Raw genomic sequence first — 19,575 nt, 5'->3', positions numbered from 1 at the left:
GGCTCGCCCCCCACGCTTTTCCCAAGTTTGACCCCTCGTTGCAGTGTTAGCCACGCATCTGGCTAGAAAATTGGGTCTTTGTTGGACAGACATTATCAAGATGACCTACAATCCGGCAAATAGTGCAGAAAGGTGCGCGAGAGCGCATTGCCATATGGTTGGGTCTCCCACAATGCTGACAAAATACTTTCTTTGCTAATACCGGTACTGAATCTGTCGGATGCGGTGCAGCAGCATCAAAGCGCAATGCATCTTCGTGTGCAATTGCCAAACGAACCGCTTCAAACAAAGATGCAGGGGAATCTGCTTCAACTTCTCCTCCGATGCGGGGATCAATACCGTGAACAAATGCATCAATAGCACGCGCTTCTGCTTCCCAGCACAAAATCCTATTTTGACTGGCATTTTCGCCTAGCTTGTAGGTACGACAAGATACAGCTCGTAGGCGATGTGCAAAAGCATCAAAATCCACTTTAGGCTTCTGCCTAAGGGTAGCTAATTGATCTCTGTAATATCCAGTACCTCTGGTATCGAAAAAACGCGTAGTTAGTCTGCGGGCCAAAACTTCAAAGTCACGCATATCATGCAATTCATCCACTGTCTCTATAAACATTCGGGATTCCCCTGCAAACTTTAATCTGGCTACGTTAACCAATAGATCATCTGGCCAGGCACAAGTGCAACCCACATCACAAATATTCTGCTTGAACATAGCCACATTTTCATGGGACTTTCCAGAAAAAGTGGGAATAAAATAAAAATCATCATCATCATCGTCATTTAAGACTGATTATGCCTTTCAGCGTTCAGTCTGGAGCATACTCCTCCTTATAAAATTCCTCCATGATCCCCTATTGAGTGCTAACATTGGCGCCTCTTCTGATGTTAAGCCTATTACTTCAAAATCATTCTTAACCGAATCCAGGTTGGGTAACCTTGCTTCTCCCATGCATGTAACATGAGCCCACCATCTAAGCCTGTTCGCCCTGACTGCTACATCTGTAGAGTTCATTCCCAGTTTTCTTTGATTTCCTCATTGTGGACACACTCCTGCCATTGTTCCCATCTACTAGTACCTGCAATCATCCTAGATACTTTCATATCTGTAACATCAACCTTATTGACAAGGTAATCTGAATCTACCCAGCTTTCGCTCCCATACAATAAAGTTGGTCGAAAGATTGAACGGTGCACAGGTAACTTAGTCTTGGTACTGACTGCCTTCTTGCAGAAGAGAGTAGATCGTAGCTGAGCGCTCACTGCATTAGCTTTGCTACACCTCGCTTCCAGTTCTTTCACTATGTTGCCATCCTGTGAGAATATGCATCCTAAGTACTTTGAAACCGTCCACTTGTTCTAACTTTGTTCCTCCTATTTGGCACTCAGTCCGTTTATATCTCTTTCCCACTGACATTACTTTCGTTTTGGAGATGCTAATCTTCATACCATAGTCCTTACATTTCTGATCTAGCTCTGAAATATTCAAATGGTTCTGAGCACCATGTATGGGACTTAACTTCTGAGGTCATCAGTCCCCTAGAACTTAGAACTATTTAAACCTAACGAACCTAAGGACATCACACACATACATGCCCGAGGCAGGATTCGAACCTGCGACCGTAGCGGTCAGCCTGAAATATTACTTTGCAAACTTTCAATTGAATCTGCCATCACAACTAAGTCATCCTCATATGCGAGACTGCTTATTTTGTGTTCACATATCTTAATCTCACCTAGCCAGTCTATTGTTTCCAACGTATGATCCATTAATAATATGAACAACAGTGGAGACAGGTTGCAGCCTTGTCTTACCCCTGAAACTACTCTGAACCATGAACTCAATTTAGCGTCAACTCTAACTGCTGCCTGACTATCTATGTAAGGACCTTTAATTGCTTGCAAAAGTTTGCCTCCTATTCCATAATCCCATAGAACAGACAATAACTTCCTCCTAGGAGCCCGGTCATATGCCTTTTCTAGATCTATAAAGCATAGATACAATTCCCTGTTCCATTCGTAACACATCTCCATTATTTGCCGTAAGCTAAAGATCTGGTCCTGACAACCTCTAAGAGGCCTAAACCCACACTGATTTTCATCCAATTTGTCCTCAACTAATATTCGCACTTTCCTTTCAACAATACCTGGGCAAATTACTTACAGTTGCCGTGTTAGCCGAAATTGAGGTAATTGCAGCAGCGAGAGAATTAGTATTAGTTGTCACTGGTCGCACATTTGTTACTGGCATGGAGCTAGCCACTGGTACTGATGGTCCCACACTGGCTTCCAGCGTCTGTTTCAAGACGCGGTTTTGCTAAAGTAATTTTTGATTTTGTACGAACAATTGGTGCATTTGAGTATTAATAGCTTCAAGCAGGTCTTGCGAGGCTGGTACCTCTGCAGGAGTATCCCGTTCCGTCACTCTTATTCCCGTCGGCATGTTTACAAAATTAGGGGGCGTTAGTTACCCAAAAATGATTGGTACAAAAAAGGGACGTCACAAATAACCTACGCCAGCGGCGGACGGCTCGATGTTCAAGTTGGAATGAGTGCGGGCGGGAGGCGGCTGAACCCTCGGGCGGTGGCAAATGTGTTGGCGATAAAGATGGGTAGTTCGTGAACGAACGGGTCCAAAGGAAAGGTTCACCAAGATGAACGAAAGGACCGAGGAACGAATTTCAAGGAACGATCGGTTCATAGTTCACTTCGGTCGTGGCGGTCTACTTATAGTTCCCGGGAACGAGGAACGATCGGTTTATAGTTCACTTCGGTCGCGGCGATCTACTTATAGTTCCCGGGAACGAGGAACGATCGGTTCATAGTTCACTAGTTCACTTCGGTCGCGGCGGTCACTTCGGCAGTTCTCGTTCCAGCCTCGGCCGCGTGCTCGTCTCAGTCTCGGTCTCCCTCGGCCGCACTCGTCGTTCTTCACATGACCAGTCAATTCCACTGCCGACTGCTCCTAGTTAGTTCAGTATCCAGTTCGTGTCACTGCGCTCGCCCATTTTACATGTGTTCCAAACTGTTCCTCCACTCGGGTCTGGCTATTCAGCGTCCACGACCGGTAATCAAAAAGTATTTTATAGTTATGTAAATTACATAAAAATCACGTTGTATGTAACAGGTACGTCTTTTCAGGTAATAAAAGGGCATATCAGCTCACTTCATTATATCAATGAACAGCAGAAGACATACTTAAACAAGGCAAGTTTTTTTTGTTATTCATATATTTTTTGGCTTCATCGACTTGATTTAGCAACTAACTTTCAATAATTTGCTTAATTTCTAATGTAAGAAAATTCATATAAAACGATTTTCGTGTATCTTTCATATACAAAACATTACATTTAGGAAGGCTCCAATTATTTTTAAGTTTGGTTGTTTCTAATTTGCATTACCTGCTAGTTCGGTTTCTTTGAAAAAAAAAAAAAAAAGAAAAGTGGGTTGTGGGTCATTTTGGCTAAGTAGCAAAAGCGGTGCTTCTCCATTTGAAAAGAAGTAGATTGCCATAAAATCGTATTTACTTATTATCTCAAAAACATTTGTTCTGAAGGAGCTTTGAAACCAAAAACTTTATCACTGTGAACTTAATTATTATTATTATTGCTGCATTAACTTTAATAATGCAACATAAAAACGTAATTTTTACCAAGCGTGTGACGCAAATATTATGAGAAAACCACATTTTATTTTATGCTTCCATAAAGTCTGCTTCACCTACGAACTCAGAGACAACGTGAAGTATGGCTCTGAGCACTATGGGACTCAACTGCTGAGGTCATTAGTCCCCTAGAACTTAGAACTAGTTAAACCTAACTAACCTAAGGACATCACAAACATCCATGCCCGAGGCAGGATTCGAACCTGTGACCGTAGCGGTCTTGCGGTTCTAGACTGCAGCGCCTTTAACCGCTCGGCCACTTCGACCGGCTCAACGTGAAGTATATATAGGGTGTAAACGATTATTGTTTACAACGTTGCATAGCTATGTAGTGGAAGTCGAAACGAAGAATTTTATAGAAGACACTTGTGGTCTATTAAGTTGGGAAACAGCCACCAACAGGTTTACAAGACTACATGTTCTATAGCCCATGTTCTCTTCTCCAGCTCTCTACACATCGTCATCGATTGTTTCGCCATTGTTGCTTGCATTAACTTGTTATTTCTTCACTGCGTAATTATTACATGTTTGTCTGTTTGTTATATCTGCTCGAACGGAGAACACATCGTCCGTAATTGGCGAGCAGTCTGTACTCGGGTCCGGTTTTCCGTGCGCCACCCTGTATTATTTCCCTGCAATCAGCCACACAACGCTACAGTTGGCTAAACGAGAGGTTCTGCAGAATCACAGAAATTACTTCTAAAAGTGTGTAATGAATAAAAACTCTATACTCCAGGGGGGAGGCAAGTGCCCCCTCTTGGGGCCCTCCATCCTTCAGTTCTTCATAAGAACCATATACCAACTACAAATGAACGGTGAACGAGTAAAAATGAACGGTTTCCAAAAAAGAACTATCAGCAGTGAACTAGCTTCCAAGGATGAACGAGTTTGCCCATCTCTAGTTCGCGGAAGACGACGCTGGCTCGGCCAGTTCGCGACGGCGGCAGGCCCCTGGCGCGGCGGAGACAGCAGCAGGCAATGGCGGCGTCCGGCTCATGTCTTGGACTTGTTCCAGTGGACTCTGATGGCCGCCTCACTACAGCGCGCCCTGTGCGTTTCTACGGCCACAGCCTGTGGGGGGGCGAACATGTCGGTCGGATGGCACATTCTATGCGTGGAATGTTTGGCTCTTCGCCGGAAGAATTTGGAATGGCGACAAAGCCGGTTTGGGAACACATCTGCACTTCTGACATGTTTGTGCAGGATGCTTGGATGGGTAGGAGAAAACGATCATAAATAAAATAGTTTTCTTCGTATATCTTACATGTCTCGAAGCTTTCGAAACTTTTGCAGAGACCAATAAATTTAACGGTTGTGTGTGATCCCTCTAAATGAGGGTATTTGTGAAAATGTCATAATGAAAGTGAAAATAAAAAATTGTAATAAAAAACTACAAGTGATAGAGATCCAAAATTATTTTAAAAAAAGCCTTATTCACAATACTATCAGGCATGATTAACACATGCACATTTCTGAACTTTAATTTGGAATAATAAACTATGAAAATTTGTAACTTTTAGCAAATTTCAACAGTTTGTTTGGAAAATATTAATAGTCACAGGATGATAACTGTCTTCATAAATGATAAAGTGGAAAGACTGCTAACTGTTAGCTATGACATTAATGCCTGAAATTCTTAAACTATCAAAATATTTATACACAAAGATGAGATAATCTGAATTTTTTGTTTCTTTATCATTTATCTCTAAAAACCCCATACTGTATAGGGACGCAATTAATGAACTATGTGGAAAAAATGCAAATTAGTTACAAACTATGGCGTGCACACACTTTATTCAACATGTATGTGTCACTACAGATATTTGGATATACATTATGACACGTTCAATATGCCTGTGGTGCATGACCCACTGAAGTGTTAGAACATTGATGCTGTCTATGACCTTCTGAATAGCTGTTTACAACCCAGAAATAGTTCTAGGATTATTGCTGTGCACGTTGTCTTTAATATTGAACCACAACAAGCAGTCATATGTCTTCATGTCTGATGAATATGGAAGTGAATCAAAGCCCATGCCAGTGGCCTCTGTGTATTCCAGAGCAAGAATGCTGTCCCCAAAGTGCTCCACCAGGATATCAAACAATGTTCTGCTTCGATGGGGTCGAGCTCCATCTTGCATAAAACACATGTTGTCAAAATCAGGATCGATTTGGATAATGGGGATGAAATCATCTTCCAAAACCTTCGTATATTGTTTTTTAGTCACTTTCCCATCAATGAATATCACAGCAATTATTCTGTGACTGCACTTGCACACCACACAATCACCTGTTGATAGTAAAGTGACTACTCAATCGTGAAATCAGATTCTCAGCTCCCAAATGCGCCAATTTTGCTAGTTAATTAGTTGGTTGCATGTTCTATTGATCAATCACATGGTACAGTAGCCAGTATGATGTGTAATGTAAGTACACAAGAAATGCACATATGAAACAAGAATTTTTAATATATATATATATATATATATATATATATATATATATATATATATATATATATATATATATATATCGCAATATGGAGTTAAAGATTAATATTTCTATTATTTACCCCATTCCGCTAAATGGCACAAAACGCGTATACTATATTTATATGTTTATTTATTCCTATTCAAAAATTATTCTATGGTACAGAAGGAGTTGTCAAGGAGATATGATTTCAATTTATTTTTGAAGCTATTACTGCTGTCTGTCAGACATTTAATTCCATCTGGTAATTTGTCGAAAATTTTTATAGTAGCATATTTTACCATTTTCTGTGCTAAAGATAGGTTGAGTAAACGATAGTGTAAGTCTTTCTTTTTTCTGGTATTATAATCATGAAAGTCGCTGTTATTTTTAAACTGGTCCATGTCGTTGAGAACAAGTTTCATTAGTGAGTAAATGTGCTGTGAGGCTGTTGTAAGAATTCCTAATCTTTTAAAAAGATGCCTACAAGATGTGCAACTATGAACCCCACACATTATTCTAACCACTTTCTTTTGAGCAGTGAATACTTTTGTCTAAATGTAGAGTTACCCCAAAATATTATTCTGTATGACATCAGAGAGTGAAAGTATGTAAAGTATGTTAGCTTATACATTTCTATATCGTCAAAATTGTCAATTATTCTGATAGCAAAAGTTGCTGAATCTAGTCGCTTTAGAAGATCCAACTTATGAATTTTCCAATTAAGATTCTCATCTATATGTACACCCAAAAACTTAGTATGCTCTACCCTGTCTACTGACTTCTGTTGATGTGTTATATTTATCGAAGGAACTGTACTTTTTGCAGCAGAAAATTGGATTTACTATGTTTTTTCAAAGTTTAGAGCAATCCCATTTGCAGAAAATCAATTACTGACTTTTCCAAAGACCTTATTTGTATCATTTTCAATTGGAGTTGCTTTTTCTGGATTAATAATGATGCTTGTATCATCAGCAAACAGTGTCAGTTCAGCATCAAGAGGACTCATGATTGAACCCTGTGGAACACCTAATGTAATTTCACCCCAGTTAGATGACGTATCAAACTTATTTAAATCACTTTACCCATATAAGGAGACTTTTTACTTTCTGTTCTGTAGGTATGACTTAAATCACTTATATGCTATTCCATTTATACCATAGAATTGTTATTTCTGTAACATAATGTCATGGTTCACACAAATGCTTTGGACAAATCACTGAAAGTTCCTGTTGGGGACATTTTACTATTTAAAGACTCTATTATTTGGACAGTGAAATAGTACAGTATATTGTTGTCTCAGTGGAACAGCATTTTTGAAATCCGAACTGTGATTTACTAAGTATCCCATTACTGTTGAGATGGCTAACCAATGCTGAGTACATTACTTTCTTCAAGATTTTTAAAAATTCTGTAAGCAAGGATACTGGCCGATAATTATTGACATCTTTGGTGTCCCCAATTTTGTAGAGAGGTCTGACAATGGCATATTTTAACCTGTCTGGGAAAACACTTTGAGTTAGTGATGCATTAGATATGTGACTCGGAACATCAGCTGTAATTGCTCCACATTGTTTAATAGCTTATTAGAGATGTCATCTACTCCAACATTTCATTTTTTTCATTTCATTTCATTTCATTTATTTCGTATTCCATTAATCCGTATTGTGATAAATCACAAGGATGTGGAATGAGTCATGATTACATACAACAGATATAATACACATATATAAAATGACAAAAATGTACCATAAGATTGTGAATAAGTTTGTAGGTTAAAATCAAATCAAAGGTATAGCTCAAGTAATATAAAACAATACCTAAAAAGGAAATATAGTACATTTTCCAAATTAAACAAATAATACACATATATAAAATGACAAAAATGTACCATAAGATTATGAATAAGTTTGTAGGTTAAAATCAAATCAAAGGTATAGCTCAAGTAATATAAAACAATACCTAAAAAGGAAATATAGTACATTTATTTTTCAAAGGTTTAATGATTTTACTTATTTCACAAGAGGTTATTAGGTGATACTTAATCCGACTAAAATTTGTCAAAACCGACTCTTCCATGCACTACCTGGCTTTTTCTTTTGAACTGTTATCACCAATTTTTTCTCCTATGCTTAAGATATGGTTGTTAAATACATTAGCTACTTGTGTACTGTTGCTTTGGATGGTCTCGTTCTCTTTAATGGTAATACTGCCTACCCCAGTGTTTACTTTTCCTGTCTCCCTTCTAATAACATTCCATATTGATTTTATTTTTTTTTTGCCAGAGTTGTTAATTTCTTCTCTAACATACATATTTCTTAATTTTCATACAACTTTTTTCAGTATGTTACAAAAATTTTTATAGTGTAAAACTTCTTGCTGTCTCATACAGTTTTCTTTTTCTTTATAAAGACACTTTAATACCAGTAGTAATCCAAGGTTTCTTTGAAAAGTGTTTGGTGTAACATTTAGTAATTTTCTTTGGGAAATAATGTTCAGAAGAGGATATAAATTTATCAAGAAATATGTTGTATTTATCATTAGCATTTGGCTCATTATATACATCTCCTCAATTAACATTTCTTAAGCTTTCTCTGAAGTGCTCTATAGATACCGGGTTGAGCTTATTGATGAACCCAAGCAGATGAAAGTAGCTTCGTTGCTAAACCAAACCATACTGATTAACATCTTGCCCTGTGGCCAACTATGAAGTTTGAATGTCTTAACGCAAACTTTGTGACGATTTTATTTCATTTAGTTAAATAATAGTCGCCCTATAGATGTTTACCTCCTCCTCTCTGATGGCTTTATCCACACCTCTGTCCACATTTAACTCATCAACCACCAACAGCACTTACATTTTGACAGCTGTCATCCCTTTTACATCATAAAATCCCTCCCATACTGGCTGGCCATCTTGGGATGATGTATCTGTAGTGACAAACCTGTCTTGCTCAGTATGCTGAGGGTCTCACCAAGGCCTTCACAGACAGGCACTATCCCCCAGGCCTAGTCCACAAAGAGGTCTCCCATGCCATTTCCCCTCACCTCCTTAATCCTCCCACCGCCCCTAAGAACCAGCCACAAAGGAGTGTCTCCTTTATCAACCAGTACCACTCTGGATTGGAACAACTGAACCACGTCCTTTGGCAGGGCGTTGATTACCTACCCTAGATACTTCCTACACCTCCTAAATAGGTGTTCCATCGCCCACCCAACTTTCAAAACATCCTAGTCCATTCCTATGCCGCTCCCAATCCCAAGGATCATTTCCCTGTGGAAGACCCAGATGTAAAAGCTGCCCAATCCACCCACATAGCAATTCCTACTCCAGTCACAGGTTTATGCTACCCCATCAGGAGCCAGGCCACCTGTGAAAGCAGGCAACTCATTTACCAGCTCTGCTGCAATCATTGCACAGCTTTTTATACTGGAATGACTACCAACCAGCGTCCACCAGAATGAATGGCCACTGTCAAACTATGACCAAGAGCAAAGTAGACTAGCCTGTGTCACAGCATGCAGCTGAATATAACAAACTTGATTTCAATGACTGTTTCCCTACCTGAGCCACCTGGATCCCTCCCTCCACCACAAGCTTTCCAGAACTGTGCAGATGGGAGTTACCTCTGTACCTCTGTCCTATCATCTCCCAACCTGTTTATATGCCACTCTCTGCCAACAAATCTGCCCATTTTTCCATGCACCTCTTTTTTCTTGTTTCTTTTCTTTCCCAGCCTATTTGCCCCACAACCTCCTGATGCTGTGCCTGTTGGCATTCTAGTCCCTGCACACTCCTCCAGACAGTGTTTTTCTCTCTATCCACACATACACTACTATCCCTTCCCCTTCTCCACCCCTTTCAGATTATTGCTCACATCCCACATGATAGTTGCATTCTGGATTGAGATGCTGCAGCTGGCGGTCATGTGTGCATGAGATGTGCTTGTTTGTGTGTATGAATGGTGTATATCTCTCTTTCACTAATGAAGGCTGTGGCCAAAAGCTTTATGTGTCTTTTAATGGTTCCTGTTTGCAACTTAATGTTTCTTCTTTATGGCAACTAGCATTATGGGTTTTCCTATATTGTTGATATTACTACCTGTTTGAAAGCAGAGGATATAGTGTTTAACTGTAAAATTCAGTTACCATGGGTTGGACCTCTTTATTTGGTGAGAAAAGCTCATCATTCTCTACTATTTATTTCATTTTGGAAGGTGCAGGACTTGTAAAATACATCGAAAAGTAATGAAGCACATATATAGACAAGGAAATCGATGTCAACATAACTCACCACATGTAATTACACTGTTAAAAATCTTTCGATCATCGCGTCGACCACAGATTGGACATGTGGGGCCTTGCCCACTAGTCCTGTGTCAGATGCCTAATGCTGGGTTTACACTGGCAGGTCACTGGAGCAATTTACTTGGGCAGAGTGTAAACATATCGCCAAGTCTACTTGCGACTGCACGTTTTCAGCTTCCAGTGTGAACACCACACAAGAAGTATCTGCAAGTAACTTGCAGCTTATAGGATTTATTTCTATTTCCTGCAAGTAGGAAGCGCAAGTTATAGAAAGTATGTCGTCTGCATAATACTCATATTTAACGTTTTACTTAATGTGGTGACTTAATTTTATGCAACCATCTTACGTATTATATGCAGACAAATTTCAGAAATGGGGGAGAAACGGGAATGGATGAAGCAGGATACATAACATTTCATTGAAGTCGTGGAGAGCTACCCCGAAACATGGAACGTGCATAACCGAGACTTTAAGGATAAAGTGAAGAAGATGAGCGCATTAAATGAAATCACGTCGATATTCGACACATCTGTAAAAGAAGCACATAGAAAGTAGCATAACTTGAAGACACAATCCCTTTGCCACCTACATCCACTCGCTTATTGTTTTAGGAGTCTAGAAAAAGACGATGAGTAATTATTACATGTTCTATTTAATTAGCTTGTCACTTTCCACTTTATGAGCATTAGAAAAAAAACAGTTTTATAAGCATAGCATTCTGTAAAATGTAGTTTATTTCAATAAAAATTTAATTTCATTGTTGTGGTCTCACATACCTTCAAATAATCCTCCCTTTTCAAGACGTTAAAAATGGCTCTACACACATCGGGTACGATCAGAGAAATCGTGCTGATGGGAATATGAAACAAGTATATTAGGATTTGTAAGAGGTCTCCTACAAAGAAAAGATTTCAAAATTCAAACTTTTTTTGGTTTTATGTTTCACATAAATAAATGAAATGCCTATTTTATTCGTAGTTCACCGGTAGCTGTAAATCATAGAGTGACTAGCAAACATTCCTTTGCTGAAATAGCAGTACAGAAGTTTGTGTCTTGTTTTGATATGATGGGCACTATTAACATCAACAAATACTCCAGATCATTTCAGGACATTCTGCAAAGGCTTTCAAAGGTATCCATGCTCTCAGTACTAAGTTCTTGCAAAAGGTTATTATAGGTACCATTTTGCGATCTTCTCATTATCTATTCTCAAACCCAAATACTTCTCTTTTTCTTTTTCACATTTTGCATTACAATTACGAGAGCTGCAGCATATCTCACTCGCCTACTTGTCATTTTACACTTCGGCTGACACTCGTAGTGGTACTGAAAGCATATGTAAACAGTATCAGCAAGTTGTTGACGCAAGTTTCTTGCCAAAGGACTTGCGGAAAAATCTTGCTTAATTCTTGCGCTGCTGTGTAAACACAGCTGCAAGCGGCTAGCAATAACTTGCAGCAATAACGTCTGCAAGTGACTTGCTAGTGTAAACCCAGCTTAAGGGATGCTGCATTCTCAGAATGCTATACATTTCAAGCAAATAACATTATTAGTTTTATTTCAATAAAGCAGATTGACAATACTTAACATTGAAATAACAATGGTGTCGCAAGTAATGGGCGACAGGCAACATAAATCTGAGTCCTTTGCTATGTTCATGCAAATTTGACACATAGTTTGTGAATTATTAATAACTGCTATCGTATCACTCACTGCTAGGCCACACTAATACTTTGCCAATACTGTCCACTTCAGCTAGGTGCCACTCCTATCTTGGTGACGTCCTGGTCAGTGCGCTGTTTGCTGATGTAGTTTTACCGCCTTCTCTCCTCTTCCGTTCTTCATCTTCGTTCTGGCGCTTGTGGTTACGCCTGAACAGGACATGCTGTGGCTGCACCTGTTAGGACACTGCATCTTCGCGAGCCCACAGGTCAGCCAGTTCGCCGTGGCCACACCTCGTGCTACCACCACCAGCTGGGGAGGACTGGATTTATAGATCTGAATCAATCCCTCTCAAGTGACTACTTCCTGTCGAATAAAGCATCAGATGGTGGCAACCCTTTGATATTTGATACCTGTGAAATCATCACCGCTCCATCTCTCTCAAATAGTGGCTTCTTGTTTGTGAGTAAACCAATGTGTGGAAACACACACAGATCATGTTGTTCCCATCACCCTCCTCAGCGCTCTTGTAGACCTTGTAAAGGGACACCCTCCTCTAACATTACCTTTAATCAATGGAAGGATTCGATACCAAAAATATTTTCGAATCTTGTATAGGTTAATATTGTCTCAGCTGTTTTCCTAAAGGAATTTCATATGATCTTGTGTACGATGTATTATATTTCAGGCTAAAATGTATTAAAAAAATTATTTTATTACTTTATTACAATCGATATGTATTAACTCTATATGTACAGTTAAAACTAATCTTCTCTTAGAAATACATGAAATTACTAAATATTCCGCACTCTTAAAAGTCATATTATTAATTGTGCAATGTGATGATAATTATTAACATTATTCCTGGATTCATTAATAAAATAATGATATAAATTAATGAAGATTCTTCTGTTCCAAGAATGTTTGTGAACTCTTTGGAATACTGGTAGTATCGCAGAATGAGTTAGTAGTGGGCATGCCTCTGATGTGATTGGATGTGTTATTATGTTCAGCAATAAATAAAATTTTTGATAATGAAGAGATAATTGTAAAGACATTGTGATACAGAAAAATGTGAGATAATAAAAATAATGGAGCAGACTTACTTAGACATTATCATGTTATTTGGAATGTACAATATCAAAAAAATTTTGAGCCTCAAGAATCAACCCCTAGATGTGATGAACTGGAGCCAACTACGAGAAAAGGAGATAAGTAAAAAAGTTTGTTTGTAAATCTTACTCGTCTCGAAGCTTATTAAAAGAAGTTAATTATTTTGAAGAGTGACAAGCAACAAACGATGTGAGCGAGGTTAAGACTACAAGCTGGCGCTGGTAGTCGGTATACACACATACAGAAAGATAGTGCACTTGCACTAGGCCTTGACAACTGTGTTATATTCACAAACAATTTTAGAATAGCTCGAACAGTCCATGTCCATGGGTATACTGCCGGTTCATAGTGTCCAATGGGCACAATATTTCGGCAATCAGACATGTCGCCATCATCAGGTGCGCTGACGAACTGAGCTCCTGAGGGCGGGCGGCCAATTTAACTCCCCTCCCTCCTCGGACCATTCTCTTCGCCGCCCGCACCTGCGCACCGGCGTTTGCGAAGACGTGGGCGTCGGTGTTTGTCGTAGCGTCGTTGTGCTTGCTACATCCTCCCTGGTCGCCAGTTCGTACTTCTTGCTGAGAGTCTTCTTAATTACATTCAATGCCGGGTCCCAAGCCTTGTTGAGATTGTAGCCGCAATCTCGGTTGATAAGATCTTCCCTGGTGCGAATTTTGATAGCCTCCGTTATAACGCTGTCCCAATATTTAGAGGTCTGAGCCAGGGTCTTGGTACGCTCATAATCCATCTCATGTTTCTCGGACAAACAGTGCCCTGCTACCCCCGACTTATTTGGGTATTTCAGTCGAGTGTGCCTTTGATGTTCTCGGCAACGATCTTCGATGGTGCGTACTGTTTGTCCGATGTAAGTCTTCCCACACTCACAGGGTATTTGGTATATGCCAGCCTTCCTCAAACCGAGGTCATCTTTCACACTTCCCAGGCACAACTAGGAGTTGTAAGTAGCATTTAACATTCAACGCCATATGCCACTGTCTGCCGAATTTCATACTAGTTTCTGTGAACCTTGTGTCATACTACCGAGTACAGCTGCGATTTCAGTGACATGTCGCTAGCAGAAGTTGCAAGTAGCAACTAAAGAGCACACTTAAAATTCAATGCCACATGCTGTCTGATGGGCGAAGTTCATACTACTGTTTTTTTTTTTTTTTTGCGACATGTTATCTAGTATAACTGAGATTTCAGTGACAAGTCGCAATTAGGAGTAGCAAGTAGCAACTAAAAAGCACAATTAACATTAAAGCCAATTGACAATGATTGTCACATCAGGTCGTGTCCCAACCTGTCAAAACATTCTACAGTGCATTTCAAATGGCGGCATCCATACTGGAAGTATGTCATGTAACGTCACGGTACCAATCAAGATTTCTCTGGAGGGAAATTTTGACTGCTGACATCATCCATCCATTGCTGATCGCATGATCCTCTAGCTCATTTTTCTCCTGATACACAGCCATGGGCAGATCTCCATATTTAGTTTTGTTGTGGTTTTCATGGTTGATAATCAGCTGTTTGTTATTTGTTATTTGCTAAAATTGTTTCTTTTCGTTATTTCTTTTGTTAAAATTTATAATAAAGAGATACAGCGGTCTCAATTGTATGACATGAGCATACTAAATTACTTGCCCTCTACTTCATCTATAAAGTAGGTTTTTATAGATACTAGTACTGTATTTAATATTTTGCAATGAAATGAATTGCAATGTGACTACAACTTGAAGTGAAAAAAAGTACTGTGGGATTGATTTGGTGGTGGAATTTATTCGAATAATGTCTGACAATTTTAGTGTTACATAGAAAAATACACTGAAACTTAGGGCACTGCAAGTTGTTCGTTTAAATATGTATTTGTGGTAGGTCTATTTTTTGTTAAGCAGCGCTCTGAATTGTTTGTGTGAAACAGTTTTGCAGGCATCAGTGGTCAATATTTATGTGGTTTCACTAGCTGATCCCAGTACATATAAGACACTTGAACTGTTAAAAGCCTAATACAACATGTAAAGAAAACCTATGTGTCTTGAAGGGAAAGGTATTGAGGTACTAGCAAAGAAAGTTAACCTTAAACTAAATTTTCTTGGTATGCGATGGCAGCTTGTAACACTGCGTTCCATTTAACAATGCTGGGCGCAATTTAATATAACAAATGAAAAACTGATACTTCTCCTTTCCAAAATATAAAATGCAGATTTCTCTTCCTCAAGCTCCTTGTATGATGTGTGAAATTCTCCTTCTCTACCACATAATGAATTTTTTTTCGGATGCACTCACTTTCTTTGTACTGTTTTGCACATTTATCTCCCTTCTCTAATATACAAGCTATCCCTGCACGCTGAAAATCTTTTGTGTCCGATAACTGTTATTTTCGTACAAATGTGGTCTCCAGAATTTCATGCATAGAAGCTACCACATTGTGTATGAGCACTTTGAGCGTAAAAACAGTTGAAGATCATCTTGCAAAGATCGCAGTTCCTGCGAGAAGAACAGTTGAGGACAGTATTGCGAGTTGAGATTGAACTGACTTGACGTGCTGTGTCATGACGTGATGGTCAGTGTGAATACACCTTGAGATGACGATGCTGTACCAGATGGTGTGAATTGGCCTTTAGATGCTGTGTACCATCTGTTGACCTAGATCCATACTGTATATCATTCTAAGAAATTAGTCCCACTTGACGAATGTATTAAAAAGAAATGAACCATTAATTTAATTTGGTCTCAGAAAAATTTTATACTCTGTTGAGAACTGGTGCAGCCAGCGAATGTGAATACCAAATAAAAGTTGTGCTAATAGACCCATAGTGTAGCCTGGAATTTTCGCATCATATCTAAACACATTTTAATCATAAAAGCTAATAAAACTGCAAGTTCATTTCAGGAAACATATTAGAGAATGAAGAAAGCTCTAATAAATATTGTGATGCGTATTACACATGTAAAGTACAAAATACAATCAGTTGTCTATTATGTAACTTTTACGAAATATTAGCAACTGTATACACAAGACAGATATTTTTTCCGACAGTACAATAAGCAGTTAAACTTTCGTCTGTATCTTCAAATATTACATTCATACCATTCACAATGTCAGCTTTTAACTGTAAGATCAGTACTTTACACTGTTTCCACTTGCACATCATCAACCTTAAAACACACAACCTTCCAATCTAATCTAGACCATGGACTACACTACAGGTCAGTCTGTCATCACAACAAACATTTCAATGAGGAAGGGATTGACAGATCAATATCACACTATGGCAAATCTTTATCACAAACTACACAGCAAAAGATTTTAAGATATGGGATGGCTTCAACAAGGTGAGAATGGAATTTTCACTATTTACTCATAGTGTAGTTCACATTTATTTATCATCCCCTTCAAATGACATAATGACTTCTAAGATACACCTCACTGCTACTCATTGTGCACACTTATGTTATCAATTATGACTCTTTCAGATGCGAGTTCTTCAAGAGTAATCCTGATTCTTCATAGCTATCTCTAATAGACGTGGATGGATGCGTGGAGCAGCCAATAATCGAAAGGGGAACTGCGTGTGGAAAATTGGAGGATTATTAAACTTTTATGCTGCTAATAATTAGTAGCAACATAATTCAACTTATACAATCGCTAATACTTCTGGTAATGAAAATAGTTGAGTCTGGGGGAAGTTTCATACTTTATGCAAACGAAGTTACAAAATTCATTCACAAACTTAGAAACAACCCTACTTCTGACAAAGAAGGTGTAAAGAGGCTGTAGCATCTTCTCCAGTTCTGCTGTTAATGGTATTTTGAATTGTCGCTATACTGAGTGGCTGAAAATGTGGTTCAGATACCTGTGAACATAACAATGTGATTAGACTCTACATTCTAAACATGAACTCTTACGGTACTCTGGGGTAATTTGTGATATAAATCCCAAGATCACACTGTCAGTATTTTCACATTTGTTACATGAACACAAAATTAAAATCAAAAGAAGAACATAAGTAAAAACTACTGACTGTTTACTTGATAAAATATTTTCTCTGTGGGAAAGTATATATTTCACATACCAAGTAACAATTGAGGAAGAATCGTTAGAAATATTAATAATACCATTTCACATAACTTTTTATAAGCTGGGGTACTGAAACTTTGACCTTAGGTCCAGACAAGTATTCGCCTATGCAGAAGAGAAGATATTTTTTAGTTGTATTGATACATTTCACTTCTTACTTGCAACTAATGACAGTGTGACATCTACAGTGATAAATCGCCTAAAGTGCAGAAATCGCGTACATCGCAGAAGCAGCAGAACCCGGAATGCATTCATGGAATGTGGAGGAATACAACTTCTGAATTCGTGAACTGTGATTCGTAACTGTGACAAATTGCAGTTACCGAAAAGTAGCAGTCACAGAAATCCCTTATATCGGAAAATCGCAGTTTCGCCCAACCCAATACGAGCAATAGGTATCAAACGCTTGGCTCTCGAGATGTTGACAAAAGAGGCGACAAAGTATGTACGTATTGGAAACAGAAAATCATTAAAAAAGACTAACAGCACTGATTCAATTCGCAAGAATTTCTTAAATAAATGAGTAATATTAGTTACATTACTCATCAGGTATATCGTCGTCGTGCGCAATACTGTGTCTAGTGTAGGCACCATTCCTTTCACCCCATATCCGGCTTTCACAATGCATTTAGGAAAATTAGGAGGGTCTCAGAGGAGAAAGGTTTACCAGAAAATCGTGAATTATTAAAATATAAAAACTGAAATATTTACTCTCAAGCGACGTTCTACAACTCTCATATGACGTTCCGTTGTCAGAACAGAAAACAACATTCGTATTTCCTGCTTTGAGAGTCGAGCATTCCATACATATATATACTTCGCAATGAGGCCATGACTTCGATGTGCACAGGATCTTGGAAATTAAGCTGGGTTCACACACGTGGCATCAACTGACATCATATGGATGGGTATGAATATTATACTGCAGCTTATGGCAGTAGAGTTAAACGCAAGGAAAACAAAACCCAAATGTTCGCCCCACATATATTTCGCAGAGGGATATATCTAGGCCCACAAAAACATTTATGACAGCTGCCACATTACACTCAGAAGCTATTTCCTGCTCACAATTTATACAATGCTTGGTTTAATCAATTATGAAGTTTATAGGACTCACTATTTTGGTTATGTGTATTTTGTTTATTTATTTATTTATCCATTAATCTTTTAAGATCGTTTGATATATTTGTTTGCAAATATTGTCCACACACATACACACACACACACACACACACACACACACACACACACACACACACACACACACACACTGCCACAGAAAATCAAACATAGGCTGCTTTTCTTGTAGCTACAGAAGCTGCGAAAGTGTACCTGCAAACCACTGTTTTCACTGTTTTCAGTAATGAAGTGGAAACACACTGAAATAGAATGGAAACACCTGTGATAGGATGCTCGTGTTTCGAAATGCTGCCACTGGGGAGCAGTGATGTTAGGAAAGTGGTACAACAATGTAATGTCATATTGAACTTTATGTGGAATAACAAAAGCTGCATGAATTAGGTTGCATCATTAGAAGCTGGGAGTTCACACATATGACCGCAGTATGCCACTAGTTGTGGCGACAGTTTTGTCCATGTGTGAACACAGATTTATTGTAGTTGCAGTCATATCGCCCCTCACTGCTGTTAACCATCATAAGCATCCAGCCATCAGCAGGAAACACAGACTCTCCATCAAATTGCCTGGGTTTTTCATGTGGCCAGAGATCAATGTACAAACGCTACTATTGGGTTGGTTAAACTGAATAATGATATTTTTTTAATTGTAGCTATATTTAAGTCCCCATTAGAAAATTTTCAGCCACTTCTGAAAAACTTGGATTCTTTGTTGGGCTGTGTGTCAGGTACAGGGGAGCAAATTATCGTTTGTGGGGATTTCAAGAGGCTGACAGAAAGAATGACCTCCCCATATTACTTGTTTTTTTTTTCAATTTGACGTCAGCTATTTCCCTATTCGAATAGTTCAGGAAAGCAGCGCACTGATAAATAATGTTTTTATAGACCAAGATAAATTTAAGCAAATAAAATCTTTTCCTCTTAAAAATGGTCTTTCTCATCATGATGCACATCTAATTACAGTATTTGACATAGCTCTATATATTAATGCAAAACAGTCCTCCAAAATGGTGCATTCAGTTAAAGATTTAACGATTCCAAATTTTTGGGAAAGCCTGGCACAGTAAGACTGAAATGAGGTGTACAGGGAAGCTGAAACTAATTTAAAATTTAAACTATTTCAAGACATCTTTGCACGTAC

Source organism: Schistocerca piceifrons, chromosome 8, assembly GCF_021461385.2.
Source record: "Schistocerca piceifrons isolate TAMUIC-IGC-003096 chromosome 8, iqSchPice1.1, whole genome shotgun sequence".
Lineage (NCBI taxonomy): Eukaryota > Metazoa > Arthropoda > Insecta > Orthoptera > Acrididae > Schistocerca > Schistocerca piceifrons.
The sequence above is the reverse complement of the archived record's forward strand: the minus strand, read 5'-3'. Positions refer to the sequence as shown.